Genomic DNA, 21,709 nt, shown 5'->3' on the forward strand with positions numbered 1-21,709 from the left:
CTTGAATGTTAACGTTTCATTGCAGTTAAATTTTCTCCTCCCTCCAAAAAGTCTGGAGACCACAATCTAAACTCAGGATTAAGGAATGGACTACCCATATGATGCTGCTGTAGCAAATTCTAGTGATGTAAAGTGTCTAGGAAGTTTCCAGATATAGCAGACCACTACTGTCCTTTTCTTCATTCGTTCTTTGGCACTCTCAGGCTTAAAAGAAAAAAAAAAGCCCAGGTTTTCCAATGAGCAAATGCAAAATTCTCCAATTTAGTGATTGTAACATTTAAATCGTTAGAAATTTCAGTTTGGTAAGGAAAATGAGATTGCATCTCCTGTTGTTGCTGATTCGTTTCATGCACTGGATTAAAAATGGTGTCTCAAGTCAATTCAACTCAACAAACATTCAAGAAATTCCTGTCTGCCAGCTACCTTGGAAGGTATTTGGTATACAAAGACAAAAATTAGACAGTTACTGGCTTTAAGGAACTTACATTCTACAAAGGGGAGGAGATGAATTGTTAGATACAACAGATATACTAATAATTGATTAGGAGTACAGAGGTAACCATAGGGCAAGAGAAAAATTTGAGACTGAGAGCGCTAACCTCTAGAAAGTTCAGGGAGTGTTTTACAAAGGAAATAGAAACTAAGCTGAGCCTTGAAGGAAGGAAAGGATTATGGGAGGTAGAAATGCAGAGGGAGTGCCCTCTAGGCTTGTATAACTGCATGAAAGTGGGAAATGGAATGGCCGTTTGCCTGGAATGTGAAGTGAGTAAAGGGAGGAAATAAAGCAGAAAAAGGTACTATGGAGGACCTTGAATGGTCAAGATGGGACTTTGCATTTAATCCCAGAAACAGCAGGAAGACACTGAGAATTTTTAAGTCAGAGAGTCACATGTTTATGATTACTTCTGTAGAAAGTTGGATGTCAGGCCCTGAGTTCAGAATGTAAAGCATCATTGTATTATTAACATGGGGAAATAATCTTGTTTAAAAACTCATGAAAATTTTTAATTAAGGTATATCTAAGGCATCATGTGAAATGAAACAATTTTGTTTTTCCTCTTAAGAAATGTCTCAGTGTGTGTGTGTGTGTGTGTGTGTGTGTGTGTGAGAGAGAGAGAGAGAGAGAGAGGAGAGAGAGAGACTTAGTAAATACCATGTTTTTTTAGTAGTTTTGACCAAAAAAAGTCATCTTATCTCATTTTTAAACTAAGAGGAGCAAATCCCAATTTGTGAGGATGCTGAGCTTTCTACTTCAATATATACAATCATGTTTAAAGGGCAGGGCTGATCATTGACTGCCACAGCATTTATCAATATTTTTGATTTATGTGCATAATGGGAACTCTTGCTATTTTGAGTTTTTGTATGCACCCAGGGTTTAGGTATAGGGTCCTGACCTGTGATTTCATTTAGAATAGGTGAAGAACTCCTGCCAATTCAGGTGATAATTTCTCTGTAACTTAATGTTAGAGAGTTACCTAGAGCATAGAAAGAGTATGTGCCTTGCCCAGAGTCACAGTTAGCATGTGTCAGAAGCTGAACTTGGAGGTTTCCTTGGCTCCTGGACCAAGTTACCCCTCCCTCAGCCCCCATTAGATTGTGTAAGCTCCTTGAGGGCGGGGATTGTCTTTTGCCTCTTTTTGTATCTCTAAAGCTTAGCATAGTGCCTGGCACACAGTGGGTGCTTAATAAATGCTTATTGATTGATTATCTCCTACTCCAGACTGTCTCTCATTATACAGCACAAAGAATAATACATAGAATGTGAGAGCTGGAAGGGCCTTTCATTTTGCAGGTGAAAAAAAAATCATTCCCCATTAAACAAAATGATAACACCAGCACTAGGTTGGCTTGAAGGATAGACTGTCCCTGAATAAGAAAAGGTAGTGGCTGTTGTTCATTATGCATAAGAATCTCTCTTTAGAACCACAGATAAGGGAGTATCTGCCCTTGCATGTATCATAAATTTCTTGTTCCTTGGAGCTCTGGCTAATCGCTTCACTGAGCAAAGTAAACAAGTATAAGAACTCCATGCCTGAAGGCTCATGGGGTAATGATCATTCATGCCTTGTTTCAATGCCATAGAATCAAATGATTTTGGGTGTGTGAAGGCAAAAAATAGGAATGAAATATTTCTTTTTTCTTTTTTTTTCCTTTTGAAAGGGAGAATTGGGGGATGGAAGCATGGATCCATGTGCTAAATTGTTTGTAATCACTGAAATCATTACTGTTCTATTACTTACTACCTGTGTGACCTTGAGCCAGTAACCAACTCCTCTGGACCTCACTTCTGTCCTCTGTGAAATGTAGGAACTGCACCAGCTTGAAGTTCATGATTCTATGATATTTTTCACTGGTAAAATGAGACCTGTTTAGGCATAAGATTGTGCATCAAGGAATAAGAGGTATAGGATAAAAACATGGATTCACAGCCAGAGGATCTAGATTCAAATCCTGGCTCTGTTACTCACTATTTATGTAACATTGGGAAAATTACTTCATGTATCTGAGCCTCAGCTTATGAAATCAGGGGAATGGACTAACTCTAAATTTTGTTGTTGAGTCTTTTCAGTCACGTCTGACTTTTCGTGACACCATTTGGGATTTTCTTGGCAGAGATTCTGGAGTGGTTTGCCATTTCCTTCTCCTGCCCATTTTGCAGATAAGGAAACTGAGGCAGAGTTTAGTGACTTGCCCAGAGTCACACTGCTAGTAAGTGTCTGAGGTCAGATTTAAACTCACAAAGATAAATCTTCTTGATTCCAAGCCAGGCTATTCACTGTGCAACCTAACTGCCTGTAACTGTAAATCTATGATCCAATAAATCTGTACCTATGGCAAAACTATAAATAATTGTTAACTTAAATGATCATCTTTCCTTCATCCCAGAGGGAGAGAGGCTAGCATAATGAAAAGTACATTGGATCTGGAGTCAGAAAACATGAGTTCAAATCCTAACTCTTGTCTATGAATTATCTATTACATGCATGACCTTTGGCAGGCCATTTAATTTCTCAGAGACTGTTTCCTCATCTGTAAAATGAGTAGTTTAAACTAGATGATCTCTGAGACCCCTCCATTTCTAAATCACGTGAGTCCTTTCGGGAGAAGAATCTTTTAAGATAGGACTAATACAGATCTTTAATGAATTAAGATGGTTAAAAAAACACCATATATTTACTCTTGCCTTCTGCCAAAGTCATTCTATCTTAGCTCTATGAAAACAACAACAACAATAGCTAGCATTTATGTAGAGCTTTAAGGTTTGCAAAGTACTTTGCATAGTTTATCTCACTTGGCCCTTAGAGCTGTAGGTGCTTTTATTATCCTCATTTTATAGATAATGAAGCTGGGGCAAATGACTTGCACAGGGTCACACAGCTAGTACTCAAAAAAGTGTATTTTTGCTTTCCTTGTTTTCTAGAGCATTTAAAACAAAGCCCCATATTTGATCTATAATTTGCTTTTCTTCTTTACCCTTGTTGTGACGTATTTGAGCTTCTGTGACCCTATTTCGGGATTTTCTTGGCAAAGATAGTAGAGTTTGGTTTGGTGTTTTCTTCTCCAGATCATTTTACAGATGAGTAAAATGAGGCAAATGGAGTTAAGTGGCTTGCCCAGGGCAACACAGCTAATAAGTATCTAAGGCCAGATTTGAACTCATGAAGATGGGTCTTCCTGATTCACATCCCAGTGTTCTATCCATTGAACCACTTAGTGGTCCCTGCTTTATCCTTATTGCTGCACATTGACTAACTGTATAAACAGAAAGTTTTTATGGATGGAGAGAGACTGAAGATCGAGTTTGAGTCCTTGGAGAAGGCAAACATTTTCCAATGCCCTTTGCATGATTCTTGGGTGTAAAAAGTAATGAAGCATTTTTGAAAAGAACTAGTTTAAGCTTTAGAGATAGAAAGAAATGGATTGAAAAAAAGTTGGATTGAGTTTTAAAAGCAGACTGTTGTTGGAGGTCATGCTTGCTGCCTCTCTTTGAAGTCTCTGTTTAAACGTTAAATTTTATGGATTACATCCAAAATCTTTTCAATATTATCTCCCATAAGGTAGGCAAAATAAAGAATACTGCTTGCAATATACAGAGTTATAGTCTAGCAAGAAGAGCTGAATATCCTGGAGGAAAAAAAAAATTCATTTCCTGAATCTTAGAAACTAATCCACAAAGGGAGCTAAATAATGGTTGGTATGTAGTCACTTAAAACATTTATTATCTGAATGCATTAAAATGACTAGAGGCTCATTCTTTTCATGAGGATGATTTTACTTCATTCATATCCTGCTAAGGATCAGAATGTAAAACTAGAGGGTAGCGGAATGTTAAGGAAAGTCTTACAGGATATTAAGAAGGTAATTTTTTCTTGTGGGTCCACAAAGGCTGGAAAACAAAGGCTTGTTTACTGAATAGGGTAGAGGTATAGAGAGAAAGGATGTGATGCATTAAGATAAAAAAAAGTTCCACTTATTTTTTAAATTTTGCCTCCTAATTCACTTGAATACCTTCTCAATCTGAGGGTGAATCTGATCCTTATTAAGGTCAAATGGCACTAGCTATCAACTGTGTGTTTGACTTGGAGTCAGGGCCACTTGACTTTGAATCTGATTTCACACACATCCTAGCTGTGTGACCTTGATCAAATCATATAAGCACTGCCAGACTTAGTTTCTTCATAAGGGAAATAGATATAATAATACCTATAAGCATTTACCTCACAGGGTTGTTCTGCATTATTAAATGAAATCATATGTTTAAAGCATTTTACAAACCTTAAAGTCAACGTGAAGACCACGTAAAGTCCTTCCTCAGAGTTTCTTAGGTAAATTTTATTTTGTTTTCTTCTTTAAGTTCAATTATGCAGCATTCTTTCTCCTCAGCCCTCCACAATATGGCCCTTGTCCCCACAATCATGTTACAGCTTTTGTTTCAAAGATCACTGACATCCTAGCCAAATTGATGATTGCTCCTCAGTCCTCATTCTTCATGACCCTTCCTGTTGCCTGCTATGATACTGTTGATAAATCACCTTATCCTTTATTAGGTGCTTGTCTCATACCTTTCCAAACTTATGGAACAAAAAGAGTTGGCTTATACGTTGCTCCTCATCATTGACACTTCTAGAAATTCCTGCTGCTATCATGGAACAACCTCTTCTAGTTTATTGCATCAGCTTTTTTTTTTTCTTAACCCATAATCTCCCCTATTAGAAAAATGAATTTCATGTAGATTTCTCCCAGCTCTGATAGATAAGCCTTTTGTTCAGTTTTTCCAGGAATCTGATTTCCACCTCTTTTTTCTGTCTCCTCATGGATAATCTTCCCCCCTCCCAAGTTCCAGCCTCACTTATCTGTTATCTTTTCTCAATAGAATGCAAGTTCCTTGAGGGCAGGGACTATCTTCCTTTCTTGAACTTCTAAGGTGAGAATTACTGAAGCAGTCAATAAGCATTTATTAAGTGCTTACTAGTGCCAGGCACTGAGCTAAGCACTTTACAAGTATCTTATTTTGATTCTTACAACCACTCTGTGAAATAGCTGCTGGTATAGTTGAGGAAACCAACACATAGGTCTTGACTTGCCCAGTGTCACTAAGCTAGTAAGTATCTAAGACTGGATTTGAACTCAGGTCTTTCTGACTCCAGGTCAAATGCTCTATCCATTCATTGCTTCACTTAACTGTGCATATGTATAGAAAAAGACATCATGGCTATTGTGTTTAGAAAGCCAGCTTTGGAACCAGGAAGACCTGGATTCATGGCCTGCCTCTAACATATAATAACTAGCTAGGTAACCCTAGGTGCCCTAAACAACTCTCTGAGACTTTAGTTGCAGGAAGATGTTGACCTAGATTGATAGAGGGAGCTTCCTCATTTGTAAGTTCCCCATATCAATAAAATCAGAAGTCCAGTCCTTACCCCACCCAACAGAACAAATTAAAAATAGTAAGTACAAGTTTAGGAAGGGAGGTTCTAGCAGTTATGAACAAGCCAAAAATAATATTTTTGTAGCTCTGTATGTGGTACTGAGGGTGTTACCATGCTAGGCATAAAAAAAAATGGAAATAGCAGTATTGGTATTACAGTGCTATGTGGAAAGTGCTTGAAACTTTTTGAAACTGTGGGTATTTTTTATGTTTATGTTTGTATCTATCAATCAGTAAACATTTATTAAACCCTTACTATATGCCAGGCACTGTACTAAGTGCTCAAAATAGAAGTAATGGGTGTGCTGTGACCCGTCTGCTACATTGGTCCTCAGGGTTCCAGGGTACCCCAAAGAATAAGAAGGATATCTCTTCTGTCATTATCAGCTGGAGCCTCTACTTTCTGTGCATCCCCCCTGTTAAGGAGTTAGTAACTAGAACTCCATGTTTAACTAGTTAACATTGAGCAGCTTTTACAAAGGAACATTTGTTGCAAACAAACATTTTCCATAAAACCATGTAAGAGTTTTACACCATTTTGGTCTGGGGGGGCTAAGAAAGAGATTTGGCCCATGATTTAGCTCATTTCCTATATAGCCTTGGTCATACAAGTTCACATGAAAACATGGCATCTCCTCCTAATGAGTCCTCACTTCAGCTTTTGCTGATATGAGTCTAGAAGGCTGGTTCCAAGGATAATTTCTTATTCCTCAGGTTAACATTGCTGGGCTGACTCTAATATCTGGCCTAGGATCCGACTGTCTTATTCCTGTGACTTGCTCTCTCAACCTTTAAAACCCTGCAGGGTTGGAGACTTCACTCTGTTTACTGCACCGGTAAGCAAAGAATTCGGCTAGATTCCCCTAGAAGCAAACAAGGACAAGAGACAGTAGCTGAGAATGACAGGCCTTTTTGAACGCCTCTGAAACCAATCAAAGAGCCTCCTCTTCAATATGTGGTCAGTCAATCAGAACCAGTAATGGAATGCTTACGTGTTCCACAGTTGCTATCTCCAGTGCCCTTCCCTTATACTTAATCATGTTTTCCCCAGAAATAGGCTTCACAAGTTCTCCGTGGGAGATCTCAATTATACAAAGAAAAAGCAAAATCTCTACCCCCAAAAACAAACAAACAAAACAAAACATACTTGTCCTAAAGGAATTTACATTCTAATGGAGGAGATTATATATATGTATATATCTCAGTACATAGAAGATAAATTCATAGCAGATGGAATTTAACCTTAAAGTGAATGGTGTCCGCAGTAGGGAGGAAGGGAAAGGCTTCCTGGAACGGATGGTACTTGAGTTGATTCTTAAAGAAAAGCAGGAATTCTAAGAGTCAGAGGTTGGGAGGAAGATTATTCCACTTGTAAGAAGCAGTTCGATAACATGGTAATCCAAAGCATGGATACTGGAAATGGAATGTCATTTGTCAGGATCATCAAATAAGCCAGGATGGATGGATCATAGAGAGGGACTTTTAAGCGAGAAGTTTAAGAAGGTGCTATGTTGTTAAGAACTTTAAATGTTAAACTAAGAATTTGTATTTGATTCTGGAAATAATAGAGAGTCACTGGAATTAATGAGTGAAGAAGAGGGAGAATTACATTGTTAGACATACTTTTTAGAAAAGTCATTTTGGCTGTTGCATGTGGGATGGAGTTGAGTGAGGAGGGATTTGAGTTAGGGAGGCCTATTAGGTAGCAATTATAATAGTTCAAGCCAGAGGTGTTGGAGTCAGGAAGTAGGATGGTGACTATGTGTATAGAGAAATGGACATATTTGAAAAATGTTATAGAGAAAGAAATTACAAAATTTGTCAACTGATTGAATATGTGGAGAAAGGTATCTAGAATATCACCTAGGTTGGGAACTTTTTTGGTTAGAAGGAAAGTGACAATTCTATTTTTATTTTGTAATCTTATGAATGGAAAAAGAAATCACTTGTCATGAACTTCATGATCTCAAATATGAGAAATGAACTATCCTAGCAATTATCTAACTTTCATGCCCCAATTTCTAGAATGTGAAATCAGTTATGTTATATGAAATTATCACAAAGAAATAATCTTTCAAAAGGATTTTATATATGATAATATGTACATTGATGTATCAAACTATCATAAATAACATTTTTCTCTTTTATATCCCTCTTTAAAAAATACATATGCACACATTTATATTCTTTGATAGGCCTATTTTCCACTGCACTAGAGAACAGAATTCTGTTCCATTGCCAAATAGAACTAAGAATGAGACAGATTGGGGATTCCAGTCCTAAAAACAGATGAAAGCTTTTGGCACTCAACATGGCACTTGTTTTTCTTTTTCTTTTGTTTTTGTTTTTAAATTTAATTTATCTATTTTTAGTTTTCAACATTCACTTCCACAAGATTTTGAGTTCCAAATTTTCTCCCCATCTCATCTCTCCCCCCACCCCAAGATGGCATGCATTCTGAATACCCTTCCCCTAGTCTGCCTTCCCTTCTATCTCTCCCCCTTCTCTCTTTTTTTTTTAAAGATTAATTCAAAGTTTAATCCACATAAACTATTATTGGTCAGTATCATCAATATCATCATGAAAATATCAAAATTTGTGAGTACTGGCATATGGCAGGAGGAATTTTATTTTTGTTACAAATAATACAGTACTGGTGTTTCCACTACACATAAGCTATGCTGCAGAAAGAGCAATTGCGTTAAATCTTAATTTTTCTGGGTCCCGTTCCATGAACTTCTTACAAACTTCTATGGCATCCTCTAATAAAGTATCATCACTAGTTTTCCCATGGTTAATTGGAAATGGCTTGCGTCCATCTAATTCATAGAGATGTCCATCTACATGAACTAATGCGATAAAATGCAGATCTACTTTTTCATCTATACTTGGTACCTCTGTCTGACCTTCATGGGCACTTGATTCGTGAGTAACTTGAACAGCTTCATATTTTTCTAGGTTTCTGGCTCTTTCTTCAGGATTCATACTTAGAGATTCTTCCAAGAACTTTTTCAATGTTGATCCAGATTCAAAATTCATCTTGTCTTTGTTGTTAGCAATGGCATGGATCAGCCCAATTGTTCCACAGGCATTACTGATGGTTTGCTTCATCTTGTCCTTCTAATTTTATTTTTTCTTCCTCTTCTATTCTGAATACTTCATACTTTTCTGTAATTGGAAAGAGAAGCAATACCGCACAAATTGGTCATGGTACCATGCTAAGGAGTTCAGGTTCCATACCATACACATCAACAAATTGCCAGCTGGAATGCAGACCTAATTGTTTAAGCAATTGGTTGGTGACCTCGGGATTGGCCTCCAGAGGCAGCCAGCAGTAACTCTCCATGGCCAGCTCGCTGGGGTTTTGGCTCAGTCTCCCGGCTCCAGCTCTGACCTCCCCCCCTTCTCTAAACCCCTTTCCCTTCAATTTTCCTGTAGGGCGAGATAGATTTCTATACCCCATTTCCTGTATATCTTATTTCCCAGTTGCATGTGAAAACAATTTTTTTTAACTTTTGGTTTTAAAACTTTGAGTTCCAAATTTTCTCCCTTCCTCCCACCCCACCCACCCTCATTAAGAAGGCAAGCAACTTGATACAGGTTATACATGTGTAATCATGCAAAACACTTCCATAGTAATCATGTTGTGAAAAACTAAGTATGTTGAATTGTTTCTTTCTGGCTGCTTGCAATATTTTCTCCTTGACCTAGAACTCTGGAATTTGGCTATGATATTCCTAGGAGTGTTCCTTTGTGGATCTCTTTCAGGAGGCGATAGGTGGATTCTTTCCATTTCTATTTTGCCCTCTGGTTCTAAAATATCAGGGCAGTTTTCCTTGATAATTTCTTGAAAAATGATGTCTAGGCTCTTTTTTTTTATCATGGCTTTCAGATAGTCCAATAATTTTTAAATTCTCTCTTCTGGGTCTATTTTCCAGGTCAGTTGTTTTTCCAATGAGATATTTCACATTGTTTTCTATTTTTTCATTCTTTTGAATTTGTTTTACAGTATCTTGATTTCTGATAAAGTCACTAGCTTCCAATTGCTCCATTCTAATTTTTAAGGAAGTATTTTCTTCAGCAAGCTTTTGGACTTCTTTTTCCATTTGGCCATTTTTGCTTTGTAGGGCATTCTTCTCCTCATTGGCTTTTTGATACTCTTTTGCCATTTCGATTAGTCTATTTTTTAAGGTGTTATTTTTTTCAGCATTTTTTTGGATCTCCTTTAGCAGGCTGTTGACTTGTTTTTCATGATTTTCTTGTATCACTCTCAGTTTTTCCCTTTACTTTTCTTATTTGCTTCTCAAAATCCTTTTTGAGCTCTTCCATGGCCTGGGACTGATTCAAATTTTTCTTGGAGGTTTTGGATGTAGGAGCTTTGACTTTGTTGTCTTCTTCTGGTTGTATGTTTTGATCTTCTTTGTCACCAAAGTAAGATTTATAGTCTCACTCTTTTTGTGCTGCTTTTTCATGATCATAGCCATTTACTTGAGTTATAAACTCTTTGTTAAGGTAGGGGTCTGCTTCCAGTGTGGAGAATGTACTGTCCCAAGCTTTGGGGGTTTTGTGTAGCTATTTTCAGAGATACTTCTAGGGACCTGTAAATTTTCAGTTCTTCTAAAAAGGTGCTATGATCAAGGGTGAGGTGTTTACTCCTTTCCTGGCCTGTGCTCTGGTCTATGAATGACCACAAGCACTCTTTTCTGTCTTGGAATTGTGAGGAGAATTTTCTCTGTACCGCCACTACAAGCTCCACTACACCAGCATTCCTCCTTGCCCTAGGACTGCCATCCAGAACTGTGACCCAGATCCAAGCACCAGCAAAGAGTTCCCTACAATCCCCCTCTGATCAGCCACTCAATTCCCCCTCAGTCTGTGGGCCAGAAGCACAGGAGACGGCCACCACCCCAGGGCCACACTTGGGGACTGTGGCTGGGACTGAGCTTCTCTCTCACTGCAGACAGAGTTTTCCTACTGACTTAAGTTGGCTTAGGCATTCATGGGTTGAGAAATCTGGAAACTGCCACAGCTGCCTCTGACTCAGTCCTCTGAGGCCTGCTCCAGGTTTGCCAAACTGCGCTCCTGTCCCTGCCCAGGGCGATATACCTTTCCAGTCAACCATCCAGGTTGTCTTGGGCTGGAAATTTGTTTCACTCTGTCTTTTTGTGGGTTCTGCTGCCTTAGAATTTGTTTACAGCCATTTTTTACAGGTATTTGGAGGGGTTTGGGGGAGAGCTCAAGCAAGTCACTGCTTTTACTCTGCCATCTTGAGTAATTCATCAGCTGCACAAAATAGGGCACCCATATATGATGCCCATGTATGCAGAATAGTTGTCTCAATCTTATACTAAATTACCTTTTGCTGTTACCAGTTTTCTCTTTGTGGTGATTATTTTACAAAGGGAAAAAGATATCCAGAACTTTTTGTTACCAGTTTGGGGATCTTGTAAATTCTACATATCACTTGTACTCAAGAGTATGCTGATAAATGTTTTAACAATCAGCTATCCAAATGCCTGCAGTGAGCTCAGACACACTTTTAAAATTTAAGCTGCATTATTAACACTTTCTTAAGTCTAAACAATCAATAAAACAATACATCAAGCCCTGATTTGCAGTATTTCAATTTTAGAGGCATAAATACTCACACTAAAAAGTTAGCAGTCAAGCTGGTTGGTCCAAACTGACTCAAACATACCCTTGCTTTCACAGTATGGGTGATCAAAAATGTTACTTTTACTAACTCAATGAATAAATGAATAAGGACACTGGCACCTCTTTGTCATAGTAATTCACTTTAGGAGATGGATTTTAACAGCAGTTTAAGGAATTATGTTAGTTTCTATCAACAAGTTATACATAAAGAATATAGCTCCTTACAGAATACAGACTCATTGTTCCTTTGGGTTCCTCTCACTGCTATATACATCATGGGTACTAAATAATCATTTTGATTGATTTTTAAAATGTTGTTAGGCATCTTATATTTTTCAACACTTATTTGAGGAGAATACAAAAAAAAGTTTGAGCACTTTTTCTTTTGCAAACTAGAAAATATGCGCTGTGTTATTAACTGGTCATGACAAAGTTATGTAAGTAAAATTAAAATCAAACAATCTCATAAAATAAGTAACATGAATTGCTTTCATCAAATATTCTCTTCATTTTCCCCTTTAAATGAAGCTAATGAGCTTTCAGACTTGATTATTTTAAGGGAACTTTCATGTTTGATTTTCCTTGTTCTCGTTTGTTGAATCCAGATACTCTATTTTACTCAAGAACTTGTAGGACAACACTTATGAATGTGATGAAGGCAGACTGAAACAGGAAAAAAGACAGTCTTTGTTATTGGCCCCCTCAAGGCTTTTTTTCCTTGTCTTTTTTTTTCCTTCTCAGTAAGTACAGAAGTTTTCCAAATGAATAGCTTTGCTGTGTGTCTAAACAAGATATTAATATCTTTCCATTGAAAGAAACTTTTCATTGAAAGAAAAAAAATCCTTATATTTCTCTTCCTAAGAGTTTCAGGCTCATGTACCTCATTTTGAAATGGAGTTTCTATTGTGTCTTGAATTTAAAATTCCTCACTGAATAAAATGGGGTACTTATCATCATAAATCTATATTACAGGAAACAAATGTGACCATGAAAGTTAAAGATGTTACATTTGGGATATGAAAGGAACTAATTGTCTCAGACATCATTTAGTGAGACTTTATGGGGAAAAGTGTGGGGTTATGAAGTTTAAATTCTGGTTAGGAGTATTCCATATTGGGAGTACCAGAAAGGATAGCCATAAGAATCCTACTTGGCTGTCTTTCTTACAGTTTTAATGTTGACAGAGCATAGAAGCAAATTGAATACAATGGAACTGGGAAGAATGAAACTGAAATTAATTCAGCTCTCTAGGTATATCTAGGTGACATAAAATTAGATGAATGAAGCATTTATGAATTTATTATGAGAAGTCTGGTGCAACTTTGCTCTTTTTGTAAATGTGAACTCTAAAAGGGGATCCAAGATACAGGGATGAGTCCACTGAGAATCCCTGCTGTCTTTCTTTGAATTTTAGAAGGCTTAAGTGGTCCTCAGGACTAGGCTAGTTTAAATTTAAAAAAAAATCACTAGACCAGTTTTTTATAACTTCTAGTGAGAAATATTTAAGGGCAAGAAAGATGATGAAGCTTACTAACAGTGGTATTAATTCTGTCCTTAAAGGAATTAGAAACCATGCTAGTAAAATATTAGGAAGTAATATGTTCAGGAGGGATGCCACTGGTGGTAGTGATAGGGTGTGTGCGTTAGGAGGGGGAACAGAGTGGTAGATTTCTCTGGTTTTTCAAGTAGAGTGCATAGCTACCACCTCCCTCTGCATGAAAGGGTGGAAAATCTGGCTATATATGTCCTAGGTCAAGCTGCTCATTGAGTTGTTTCATCATCAGGAACTAGGTTAAAAATGGTCAATATTTGACAAAATATTTAGGGATAAAAGAGCCAGCAAGACATGTGAGCTGAAAAGTTAGCTAACAATAGGATAGTATTACAATGATTTGGCAAAGGCTGTTGCAGAACCAAGTGAGCAAAGAGTGAATTTTGTGATCCGCAAATCAGAATGAAGTCTGATCTTTCTATACAACCTGAAAAAGAATGAAGAGTCAGGTCAAGTTGCTTGAAGGGACAAAAAATTCTGAGAAAAAAGCCAAAATGTGGAGAGAAAGATTGATTCTAAAAGTATATCATATTCTGAAACTTAAATTTTCTGAAGAATTCATTTTTGATAAATCTTTATACATCCTTTACAATTATATACAATCTTGTATGAGTTAAATGTTTTATATATATATATAATATTTTGGTATATGGTAATCAAGAATAAATGTTAGTAATACCTTGTATCACACTAGGCATTATTTTTGGGCCCTGTGGACTTGGCTTTAGCCTGTTCATTTGAATATGTAGCCCACAAATCTCTAGCCTGGGTAACCTCTGGATATGCGAAAGCAAATTACTCAGTATATACTCTCATTTAAACCTCATACTTCAATCTAGAACTTACAAAAAAAAGATTCCTTTTAATCTCTAGATGTGGCAAAATGATTTTCGTCATCTAAAGCTCTGTGTGTGTGTGTGTGTGTGTGTGTGTGTGTGTGTGTGTGTGCGCGCGCGCGGGTATACATACATACATACATATATATGTCTCTCTGCATGTTATCCATTGCTCAAAGGAGAATTCTGAACTTAATCGAAAAGAATTATAGTCAAATGCATTTTAAAAAGACCTAAGAACATTATTGTGCTTCCTTGTGATGATTTTGCCCATCACAAAATCCATGTATTTTTCAGACTTCAGCAATTGACAGCAATTTGGGACTTGTCAAACCAAGTCATTAACATTTCAGAACTGGACTTCAGCTTGTTATACTATTGAATTCACAATACAAGCCATGTTCAGTTGTCTTCACAGTTGGTTTTACCACATGCTTAGCAGTCTGAAATCTATCTTTGGAGAGCCTTATGTATTAGCAGACGGAAAGCTAGCTTGCTAGGGCAAAGGGTGAGTAGGTGAACACTGCATACTTGTTGCAGACAATTACAATTTTTAGTTTATAGAGAAGGGTGTTGTGATAACATGTTTTGGGTGAGATTGTGTCAGAACTCATAATAATGTTTGGATAGCAATGTTACGTAGTTTTGTCTTGAGCTTATAACTAGTCAGTTGCTAATCTTTTGTTGTTGTTGTTAGAAAAGGTACATAAATAGCCTAAACTAAACATTTTCATCTAAGAGAATAATCAGTGGTTTAGCAAAATGAGAATCAGTGAATAGGTATCACTGGACTAATAAATAACTGCAGGTAGCGTTGAGGTTTAGGCTTTTAGGGGTGCTGGGACCCCAAAATCACAACATGCTAATCCTGCCCCAGTGAATTCGACCCAAGCCTTCTTTCAGCCAAAGACAAGGTTTATTAAAGCTCCACCATAAGAGACAGACTCTTAAGGAGTCTGAACATTAATGAGCTGTTGGCTAGATTTTAAGAATCTGAGAATTTTAATGGAGGCAAGATGGAACTTATATACAGAAAGACTGGGAGGGATCTAGGAGTGGCCATGTAGTTTGGGGTGACGGAAGGGGTCTCAGGAAGATCTGGATGGCATGGCCAGTAAGCTGTAGTGAACAGAATGCCTGGGACCTGCGCCACAAGGCTAAGGGAGAATGGAATCTAAATAGGATTAAGGGTGGGAAATAGCCATGGGCAGGAGGTAGCAGAATGGGGAGATTGGGCTAACCACAAAGAAAGGCCATTTGGGTGGATTACAGCCTCAGGCAAACTCCAGAGATTTGGCCAGGTGAGAAAGTCCAAGGTTTTTCCTTTTTGGGGTCCAGATCCTAAAGATATGATCTTTTCCTTTTAGGAGTTCAGATCCCATCCCCATCAGTAGTCATTTGGTTCAGTGGAAAGAGCTTCAGATTTAGAGTTAAAGAAATTGCATTTGAATTCTACCTGTGCTATTTACTTCTTGTGTGACTTTGGAAAAGTTGCCTAACCTCTGTTGCCCTTGGGTTTCCTCATCTGTAAAATGAAGGGATTGGAATAGATGACCTCTAAGCTTCTTGCAGCCAGAAATCTAAGATATGATTTGTTGTGTTCTTTGATATATTGTGTGTTTAGCACTTTGCTGCTATTGTGAGGCACAAAAGAAATAATAACTCTAAAACATCTTCCTTAGAAGGAGATGTAAATATGAGATATTCCCAGGCTAAGGAAAGAGGCTATCTATCAAGGGCCTAGTTCTAGCCAGATAACCCCTAAAACGGTGTTTTATGTGGTGTAGGGATAGATAACACCTATAGGTGGTATTTTTAGTTTTGTGGGACAGGGAAGATAGGCTTGGTCTCCAAAGAGTCATTAGTTCACTAGAGACAGCTATGGCTGCTTTTCTCTTTTTTGGGGGAAGGATTTGGATCTCAGTGCTGCTGGTGGTAGTGGTAGGGTGTGTGCATGTTAGCAGGGGAACAGAGTGGCAGATGTCTCTTGTTTTTCAAATGGAGTTCCCTCTGTGTGAAAGGATGGAACATCTGACTATATATGTACTAGGTCAAGCTGCTCATTGAGTTGTTGCATCATCAGGAACTAGGTTAAAAGTTGTCAAATATGCCTCCCTTCTGTGTTATTCATGCACAGAACTAAATGACAGAAGATGGTCTGAGTGGACCCAACTGGCTGTCAGACTTAGAGCATTAAAAAAAAGTTAATATAAAAACTGAAAGGACTGTTTTAAAAACACATTTCATGTGTGTTTTTGAGCCCTCCTCCCTGCCCTCCGTCACCCATCCCCACTCAAAGCACTTCCCAAGTAATTAAATAAATAAGTAGCTGCAACATGGACAGTCCTCTGGGAGAAGTCTAAGCGTAAGGAAAGATAGATAAAAAGGACGACAGGCTCAGGGTGTGGCCTCCTCTGGGGGCTCCCATTTACCGATCACTTGGGTCGTTATCGCTGACTGATGGGTTTTGTCTGCCACCTAGTGATTAGCGACCGAAAATAAAAATGAAGACCAGTTGAAGATGGAAGGAAAAATGAAAGTCTTAAAGAAGCAGACAGAATACAGCACAATGGAGGCAGTCATTCCCAAAGAAAACTTGGTCACAAAATTCAGCTCTCATATCTAAGACAGCAACGCCAGCACAGCTGTTGCAATGATTCATAATGGTTTGGATCGATTACTGGGGACATTGTGTGAGGATAAAATAATCGGATAACAGCCTAAAAAAAAAGTTAACATTCTTGAGACTCCTCCTCCCCCCACCTCCAGAAAGTTCAAAAGGCCTACAAACATTTAAACTGTCTTATGAAACTTTCATTCATCTAATCCATATTCACAGGCATTATTACACCTAAAAGAATAACCCTAGCCTAAAGAAGTATAGTATAATATTATTGCTCAGGAGGGATTTTTCATACTTTACACAAATTTTTCCCTTGTCCAAGTATCTACTACCCAAACTTTTTTTTTTTTGGAAACTCTAGGCTTTGGAAACACTATGAATTTGTGTGGATAATGTAGGGTTCAAAGAAGACAGTAATGATATTAACACTGAAAGGAATATCAGAATAATAATAAATCTATAAATATACAGTATCAGGTACATCAAAAGTACTTAATAAATGCTAACTTATTGACTCTATATATTGCTTTCACAACTTATTTACTTTTTTAAAAAGAAATTGAAACTGTAATTTCAATGGTATAGGGTCCCAATGAACAACTTCCTTTACTAATAAAGATCAACACCTTTTCCAAGAGGCGCAGTGGACTTGCCCAGGGTCACACAGTCAACATGAGTCACAAGCAGAACTCAAATTCAGTTCTTCCTAATTCCAAGGCCAGCTCTCAATCCATGCTGGGCTGTGAAAGCAGTTGAAAAAGGACATGGTAACCTCACCATAAGAGGCATGAATACTTTTTAAATGTGTGACAATCGTGACGCATTCTGTTCTTTCTAACCATAAATATGCATGGAACTCCTTTTATTCATTTTTGAATGAATATATGTGAGTAGAAGTTCAATACATATTTATGTCATCTGCAATGTGGGGGGAGGAGGGAGGAAGGGAGGAAGGGAGGAAGGAAAGGAGGGAGCAGGGAGAGGAAAAAGAGTTCTGGAGCCCAGAAGCAACTTAACATCTTTGCTATTTAAGTGCATTCCAAACAAACTTTCTGTGTTACTTTTACATCTAAATGTTAAATCGCAAGGGAAAAACGACTGCGATAACATTCAGACTGACTTTCACCATTATCGTTTGAAGAAAAAAAAAAGTCAGTGACCTAAATGATTCTTATAGTGATCCTCCAAAATCCTCAGTATAGTATAGAAAAAAAGTGAAATGAATATAGTCAGATGACCTAGATTTGAATCCTGGTTCTGCTACTTTCTACCTAAGTGATTATAGAAAAATCGCTTTATTTCTCTGGTCTCAGTTCCATCAGTAAAATAAGGTGGATAGGCCTTGAAGGTCCCTTGCAGGGCTAATAAGGCTGTGGCCCTGTGACCTGCAAAGGTTTGCACAAGATAATATAGCTAGCATTATGCAGTACTTTAAGGTTTTCAAAGTGATTTAGCTATGGTAGCACATTTGATCCTTATAACAACCCTAGGAAGTAGGTACTATTATCCCCATTTTACAGATGAGGAAACTGAAGCTGGCATAAGTTGTGACTTATCAAAGGTCACAAAGCTACTAAGTGTCTGAGGCAGGACTTCAACTCAAGTCTTCCTGATTCTAAATCCTGAAGCAAATGAGGGAGAGAGGAAAAGGAGAGAGAGAGACACAGAGAGAGATAGAGACAAAGACAGACAGACAGAGGCAGACAGACAGACAGACACACACACACACATACACAGAGAGGGACAGAGAGACAGAAAGAGGGAGAAGGAAAGAGAGACAGAAAGACACAAAGAGAGACAGAGACAGAGAGATAATATTCATTTTTTTCAGCTGACCTAGAAGTAATGACAGACAGGGGAGTTTTGGCAATTAAACCATGTCACACCTTTTGGTCCTTGATTATATTTAATTTAATACTTGTTTGCAATGATTTTGAATTAGTCTTTTTTTCCCCTTCTTCACTCTTTCTGATAGCTTCAAGTTCTCAGGTACATCCTGAGTACATTGCAAATCCCTTCAGGGTAGGGATTATAGGAAATATTTTTCTCTAGTTACTTTTCTTTCTTTCTTGGGTGGGGGGTGAGGCAATTGAGGTTAACACAGCTAGTGAGTGTTATGTCTGAGGTCTCATTTGAACTCATGTCCTCCTGACTCTAGGGCTGGTGCTCTATCCACGGCGCCACCTAGCTGCCCCTCTAGTCACTTTTCTTGAATGGAACCTAGTACCATTGATAATGCTTGTTGAACTGTATCAAACACCTTGTTAGACCTGTGGATCCAGAAACAAAACTCAGTCTGAGTGAAAATACAATAAGGGCTGTATTATAGTACAATCTATGTAAATGCTGTGAAATCTTGTTCAAGGCATGAAGCTTGGTATGTGCAAATATTCAGTGACTTCTCAAAAAGACACAGAGCACAATGGGGAACATTATCATGGGCATGCTCTTGTTTTGTCAGCTATGACGAAGAGTTCATAGGAAGGCATATGGCAGACCTCCCCAAAGGTGAAGCAGGACAGACAGAAGAACTCTCTGTGGAATTATACAGGTCCAGGCTTTGAGTGTGGTGTCCTAGAGCCAACTCATACTGTCTCAGGAGAACCAGTGATCAGATATTCAGTGTGAGCATTTACACCTTAGAAATTGGCAAACACCAGAAAACAAGGCTGTATTTATTGTTTTGTTGACTGTTCAGAGTTAAAGTGATGGAGAAAATGTTAATGATGAGAATTAAATTTCGAAGTGTATCCTATGTGCTTTTTTTTTGGAGAGGGAGCAGGCTAGTTAAACATTTGACAGCGCTCTTTTGGATGAAACATTGGTCGTTGTTTCTTTTGCTGGAAGTTCTTTGTATGAAAGTAGATTTGTGACTTGGGCCCCTATGTGAATAAAAAGTCTATATATTATTAATTAATTATATAATAATGATAGTGTTGATATAGTGCTTTTAAGGTTTGCAAAACGCTTTATATTTATTGTCTCATCTGATCTATTGATTTGGTATTTCATTTGTAATGCTTGAAACAAACCTGGGCATACTGTTGGAGGGAGATTAAGGTCTTTTGATGAGGAGGAAGATCAGCTTATTATTCTTCATCTGAAAAGCAGAAACTACCATGGTGGTGCCACACCCAGGAAGCATTTTTCCATATGTTAAACATCTGGGAAGAATGGTTAAACACGTTAGACAGAAAATTACATAATATACCCAAGAGAGTGGAGAGATAAATACCATTGTATAGCTTCAGAAAGTAGATTTCTGTATCATAGTGGAAAAATACGCTATGCTTTTTCTAATGATTTTATTTCCCACTGAAACTATTTTCTTGAGCTTTCATTTAAAGGCATATGTACGTCACATTACAGAACTAACTCACATAAGTGATGTAGAGTGAGCAAACACATTTTTCCCTTTTAGCTTTTTTTTTTAGCAATCTGCAAGATTTGTGTTTGTAAAAAAAAGTCATTGATATATGATTTGTATGTACTATTGCTTTAGTGTTCATGAAGGAAACGTAAATTCTATTGACAGCATATTATTTTTTTCATCACACAATTTTAAAAGTTGTGCATTATTTCACATTAAAATTAAGGAAAATATTTTAGCAGAGATCACATAGCAATTTATTATGTTGCTTTGAACTGATTTTTCCTTCATGAAAGTCTGATTTTGGAGTAAAGAAGATGAAATCATGTAGAAAGAATGAGTCCTTTTTCTCATGATTTAACAGAAAACCTGGTTTCAGAAGGCTTACAGGAGGTTTTTGTTACAACTCAGGATTAGATTCACCTTTTCCTGATTGTATGTTTCAAAGTCCTCTTCCTATGCCTCTGTGATGTGGAAGGAACCATGGGATTTAGAAAGCTCTGCCACTGGAGTGCTAGCCTTGACAGGTCCCCCCCCATCTAAAAATGCTTCCAGTATCACTGGTCAATAAACTCCCTTATTTGAGGACCACCCTGGCTGAGGTTAGCTAGGCTTCCTCATCAGAGCTTTGGTCACCAGGTCATTTTTGGTCTCAGTAACTCGTCAAACTTTCCATTATAGCATAGAGAGGACTTCAGTCTTATTTGGCAGAGGACATGCTCATATGTAAAAAATCTTAAATGCTTGATGTATTTAAGTCTGCTTAGAAACACTTTGGGGCAGCTAGGTGGCATACTGGATAGATGTCCAGCTAGAAATCAGGAAGATTCATCTTCCTGAGTTCAAATCTGGCCTCAGACGCTTACTAGCTGTGTGACCCTGGGCAAGTCACTTAACCCCGTTTACTTCAGTTCCTTATCTGTCAAATGATCTAGAGAAGGAAATGGCAGACCATTGCAGTATCTTTGCCAAGAAAACCTCAAATGGGGTCATGAAGAATCTGATATGACTGAAAAGACTGAACAATAATAACAACAAAAACACTTTGGCCAAGTCATCAACATTATTTAATATTTTTCTCTATCTTACTAGGTCTATTTTATCAGTGACTATGAATTTATGGAGTCACAGTTTGTAGTATAGAGAAAGTCACTGTGAAATGACATAAAGTTTGTTACTCCCCTTGAGACCATCCACATTGGCACTCCTTAGAGCTGTCATTTCATGTTAATTTTTAGGACTCTGTGCTGCTTCCCCCCCCCCCCCGAATTATTCTCTCCATCTTAAACTGTCTTTATATCCTTTAAAATCTGCCTCAAATTTTCCATCTTTCATGAAGTCCATCTCTTTTTGATCATTCTTTTTCTCTCTATCCCCTCAGGACTTAAGTACCCTGTTTTTTTGCTCTTAATATATTTTATTGACATTTTCTGTTTTTTAAAAATCACCTTCATTTCCTGATTTCCTAGCCTTATTTCTTTTATTCTTTCTTTTTCTTTTTGGTGAGGCAGTTGGGGTTAAGTGACTTGCCCAGGGTCATACAGCTAGTAACTATCAAGTGTCTGAGGCTGGATTTGAACTCAGGTCCTCCTGACTCCAAGGCTGGAATTCTATCCACTAGCTACCCTGTATTCTTTCTTTCTTTCTTTCTTTCTTTCTTTCTTTCTTTCTTTCTTTCTTTCTTTCTTTCTTTCTTTCTTTCTTTCTTTCTTTCTTTCTTTCTTTCTTTCTTTCTTCTTTC

General features: G+C 37.7%; 1 protein-coding gene and 1 pseudogene across 1 annotated transcript in view; one reads left to right on the forward strand and one right to left on the reverse strand.

Moving 5' to 3' along the window:
- COL5A2 (collagen type V alpha 2 chain) overlaps nucleotides 1–21,709 on the forward strand; it is a 204,978-nt gene that overhangs the window by 89,478 nt on the left and 93,791 nt on the right.
- On the reverse strand, nucleotides 8,442–9,278 carry LOC110213281 (ubiquitin carboxyl-terminal hydrolase isozyme L3-like; annotated as a pseudogene).

This window comes from Phascolarctos cinereus, unplaced genomic scaffold (assembly GCF_003287225.1).
Source record: "Phascolarctos cinereus isolate Bilbo 61053 unplaced genomic scaffold, phaCin_HiC Scaffold_726;HRSCAF=1367, whole genome shotgun sequence".
In the NCBI taxonomy this organism is placed as follows: Eukaryota; Metazoa; Chordata; class Mammalia; order Diprotodontia; family Phascolarctidae; genus Phascolarctos; species Phascolarctos cinereus.